Here is a 4,863-nt window from a genome sequence, read left to right as displayed (position 1 = left end):
GAGCCTCTTGTAAATTCCTTGGGCAACTAGACAAAGTTTTCCATCACTGCCAACCACCCCCACACACCACTTGCTGACCAGAAAGAAGAATCACTGACTGCTCCACATTGCAGTGTCAAAACTTAAGAACAGGGAGTTCAAGACAACTGTCGACCATTTTATCTTTTGGACTGAGAGAAGAGAAGAAAAAGATTTTGTTCTTAAACATCACAGTTATTAGTTAACATGTGTTGAGCAGCTACGTTGTGCTAGACTCTGTGCTATTAGGCAACTTTTACGGATTATCAAATTTAATCTTCAAAGCAGGTTATATTATTCCTGCCTTAGAAGAGGAAAGTGAAGCTCAGAGAGGCTGAGCAACTTGCCCAGCATGACAGAGCTATAAATGGTGCAGGCAGCATTTGGAGCTGGCCATTCTGACTTCAGAGGCTTGCCCTTAATCATCATGCCTCGCTGTCTCCACAACTGGCACTGCACTAGGACATTCTGAATCACTGTCATTCCAGACTTTTGAACATCTTTCTTTAAGGCAATCCATCTTAAGTACATGCAGAACAATACCAACATCCCATATTATAAACTTGAGCTCAATGATTCATAAAAGTGTATGGATAAAACCACGTTTTTTTCTCAGATGCCTAAAAGGAATTTTATAATTTTAACTCATCAGGCAGTTGATTAAGCTTGGCCGTATTTCCAAGGCAGACTTCACTTAATTTCAAACACGTATTAAACGACTGGCAAAGTCACACAGCTTAAACAGGGGAGGAACTAGAGCTCCATGCATGTTCCTGCTCCCAGGCCCACCTGTCTGAGGAGACATCCCGAAAAGCAAAGAACAGCTATTTCTGACCCTCTCAGGAGTCAGATCGTTCTGAGAGTTTTAGTTGTCTTCATATACCCCAACCTTTAAACTAAGATTGGTTTAGTTGAGGAGCTGGTCCTAACAAAAGCCAGCAATATGTGGAAGGTAAATCTTACCCTAATGCCTACCATGATCCAACTGCGCCGGGGTTACACAGGGGTCCCCAACCCCCGGCCCACAGACAGATACAGGTCTGTGGCCTGCTAGGAACCAGGCTGCACAGCAGGAGGTGAGCGTCAGGCAAGGGAGGGAAGCCTCATCAGTATTTGCAGCCGCTCCCCAGCACTAGCATCACCGCCTCAGCTTCACCTCGGACCATCAGGTTTTAGATTCTCATAGGAGTACCAATCCCTGGTGTAAACAAGGTTGGGGACCGCTAGGTTACAGTATGTATCCTGACCCTTCAATTAGCAAGCCATAAAAAACTCTTCAGTAACAGCCTTTGGAAAAGAAACTGGGATGAACAAACAGTACTCTGGAGCAGGACAGACTCTGGGTCCTGTAAATTCTTTAAGTCTCTGTTTCCTCACTTGTAACAAAGAACCGCTTTGGAGGAGGCTTTGAGGTTCGCAAATGAAAAGTGAAGATCCTTCTAGAGTGTGCATGAAGACTCTCTCCATGAGGCTCTTCAGAAAAACCAGTTCCTGTACTTTCCCTACTACAGAAGAGGGAGTGGCGGCAGATAAGATAACACGGTGAATTCTATCCATTGATTACTGAGGCATAAGGTTTCACACGGAGCAGAGGGCCCTGGGTTTCCCCTCCCCTAAGTCTGAGGGGAACCTCTGGCGCTTGGTGGAGAGGCTGCCTCTGCCGTTTCAGTGACAGTATTTGTGCATGTGCTGGAGTTTGTGTTAAGTTACCGCAATCTGGGGGAAACAAGGAACTCTCTTAATTTCCCCCGCTGTCCTCTCTTCTTCTGGGTAACTTCCAATGGCAATAAACTGTCAGACTCACCAGAGCTGCAATGCCCGCGCCGGAAGCGCTTAACCCCGCACCTGACCCAGATTGCGGCCTGGACTGGAGCCTCGCTGCCACTAACTCACAGTAATGCAATTACAGCCTTCTGGAGCTCCGCTCAGGGTGCCGGGGACTGCTGGCGGTCACGGGGGACGAAACCACTCCCTTCTGGGAGCCCGCACGCGTCCAGAATCTACAGGGAGGGGCGTGGACCGCGGGCTGCCTGGGCGCGAGGCGCGCGGAGTTCAAAGCCGCGCGGGCCGGGTGGGAGGCGCGACCCCGGGACCCGGAGGAGGGGCGCGGGGGCCACTGCAGCCCTCTTCACTCGCCCGGAAAAGAAACAGGCGGTGTCGCAGTTCTGAGCACACGCGTGCCCCTCCCCGGGCCGCCCCTTTCTCCCCCCCTCCTCCCCGCGTAACGGGCCGCGGGGCTAACTTCCCGAAACTTGGCAGAGGGAAATCCTGACCCCGCCGGCACCTCGGGGCGGCGAGCGCCAGGGCGCGCCGGGGACGGAAGTGGGTGGGAGCAGTGGCCGCGCAGCGCCTTTGTTACCGCTCGGGGACCCCGCGGGCCGCCGGGAGCACCCCGTCGCCGCGTCGCGGGAGTCGGCCACCCCTTCCCTGCCCGCCGCCCCCAGCAAGACCTCACAGCGCCAGAGTAAAAACTGACCCCACCTCCGGCCCCGGAGAGGAAAGCGCAGCTGAGTGTCGTAGTGTCGCCGGCCTGAGCCCTACGCTGCGTTCCCTGCCCCTTGACCACCGCGCGAAGGGACGTTCCTCACCTTCCCGAGCTTTCTCCAGACCTCCGGGGGAGGAGTGTCGGCAGAATCGCCGCTTCTCGGAGACCGCGCCTCGCCAGCCCGGACTTGTCAACAGCGCCACCGGCACTCCCCGTCTCCTTTCTCAAAGCGAGGATCGGTCCCAGTCTCCGGGTGATTCACTGTTGCTACTTACCTGGAGGCTCACACAAGTCCCCTCCCTCCGCCGGCCAGAGCAGCGATCCCGCGCTGGCGCCCTCTGCCGGGCCACCAGGAGGGAGCACCCTGGGGACAGAGCGAGGAGCGGCGCAGAGGGTCGGGAACATGGAGCCCGGCCGAGCGCAGGGACGCCCCAGGCCTCCCAAACGGGTCACCTCTTTGCAAAACAGGGGCCACCGCTCTGGGACCCTCTTTGGCCGCCAGGCCTGGGCCAGACCCCGGGCGAAGAGAACCAGAGATGTCCCTGCGCCCCAAGGCACCCACGCGCGCCCTGAGTCACCCCACTCGCGGGCCAGCAGGTCCAGACCTGCATCGAGGAAGTGTCCCAAGGAAATCGCGATGGCTCGCGTGCACATGTCCTGTTTTAAAACACTGGAAAAGCAGTTGTGCTGTGTGCAAATGTAGTTTGTGTCTTGTATCTTAGTAGCCCTCTTCTGCCCAAATTAAAGGCGCGGAGGGGAGGGCGGTGGCCTGTCACACTCCTCCTCCCCGGGTCCTACGACTAGGAAGAGGCTTGGAGCGAGGTCCAGGTGAAGTTGCAGCGCCGGGAACTATGGGGTCCCGGTCCAGCGGAAGGTCTGGAGGCCGGGTCGGCTTGTCGCTCCCGCTCTGGGAGAAGTGGCTGCAGGAGTAACTCACTCTTTTTTCGCCGAAGTAAATACACTGCCAGCAGTTTAGCCTACCTCCCCCCACCCCATCTGCCCTCAGGTCCTGAAACTTTGGAGGGAATCAGACTGGAGGAAAGAAAACCTACGCGTCCTGCGATGGACCGCGTCCACATTCGCACCCCAACTTCGCGACCCGCTCACCTACTCCGCGCGCCCCTGCGGAGCCGGGGCCGCACAGGCTGTTCTCGCCCACCTGCCGGGACGGCCGCGCGCACAAAGTTCCCCGCGGCGACAGAAGTGGCGGCTGTGGGCCGGAGGAACACACGCGCAGGACCTCGGCGGCTGTCGCACAGTCCCCGCTGTCTCTCGGAGAGGGGCTGGGCAGAGTCTGCCTGGCCCCAAGCACCACAGCTGCAGGAGCAGAGCAAGTTGCAAGACTGATCCGGGCGGACCCGACGCCTCTTCCCCAGACTGCGGGAGCACCAGTCCTGGGGCGGCGGGCGGCGCCGGGTATTAATTGTAGCCCCCGGGTGCCGGCCGCCGGGCGCTCTGAGTGGCTCGGACAGCGCGCCAGGCCTGCGGGGCCGGCCCCACCCACCCCCTCAGCGCGCGCCCGTGCGCACGCTCCCGGCGGCTTCGGCTACCCAGCTCCCGGCTTTCAGCCGCTGCGTCCTCGCGGCTGCGGAGGCTGGAGGGCGCCGCTTACCTTAGAGACCCTGAGCCGGCGCTCGGTTTCCACTCAGTCTATGGATAAAGCCCAACAGCGTGTGCGAACTTTGGAGTCGTTGACACTCTGGGCCAGTTGTCAAGGAGACCATCGTTGCGGGGCCACTCACTATCGAGAAAAAGTCACGTCACCTTCCCAACTGACGGTCTTGACGAAGGACCATACCCTATCTCAGTGGTTCTCACACATCACAGTTTCGCTAATCAGAATCTTCTAGATTTGTTAAAACACAGATTGCTGCCAACTTCTCACCCGATACCCTTTTTTTGCTTCTTTAATAAAGTCTTCAAGGGACTGAGAATTTGCGTTTTCAACAAGTTCCCAGGTGATGCTGAGAAAGTTGTGAAGACTAAATGAGTTAAGGCTTGCGAAGTACTTGGTAATCTGCTAAAGCAGTAGATAAATTTAAACATGTTAAATCCACTTGTGCTACTTGTCTAAGGAGATAGCTGTTCACATTTACTTTTCCTCCAAGCTCTTCTTTTCCTCGGAGCGTTAGACTCTCCCATTTTTCTTCTTCAGTATACACCAGGTGTATAAACGCCAGTCAGAAAAGCGAAAGGTTCGGGAGTTTGCTAGGGCTGCAGAAACAAAGTTTCACAGACTAGGTGGCCTAAACAACAGAAATTTATTTTCTCACAATTCTGGAGTCTAGAAATCCAAGGTCAGGGTGTGGGCAAGGTCGATTTCTTCTGAGGCTTCTCTCCTTGCCTTGTAGGTGGCCAGT

The 4,863-nt window shown here is 56.0% G+C and overlaps 1 protein-coding gene across 4 annotated transcripts in view; it reads right to left on the bottom strand.

Annotated features, from left to right (window-relative positions):
* The window catches only part of SVIL (supervillin), a 204,723-nt gene extending 200,739 nt beyond the window's left edge, over positions 1 to 3,984 (bottom strand). The window contains exon 1 of one of the 4 annotated variants that reach the window (XM_039839717.1): positions 3,611 to 3,984. The gene's annotated coding sequence lies outside the window, so the exon portion shown is untranslated. Of the gene's footprint in view, positions 1 to 2,606; positions 3,529 to 3,610 lie in introns of those variants that run through there. The other 3 variants (XM_039839718.1, XM_039839716.1, XM_039839724.1) reach the window with 3 other exon arrangements.
* Positions 3,985 to 4,863: the final 879 nt, after the last annotated feature.

Source organism: Pteropus medius, unplaced genomic scaffold (genome assembly GCF_902729225.1).
Source record: "Pteropus medius unplaced genomic scaffold, Ma_sr-lr_union100, whole genome shotgun sequence".
Classification (NCBI taxonomy): domain Eukaryota; kingdom Metazoa; phylum Chordata; class Mammalia; order Chiroptera; family Pteropodidae; genus Pteropus; species Pteropus medius.
Note: the sequence above shows the minus strand (reverse complement) of the source record. Positions and strands in the feature narration are given on the sequence as shown.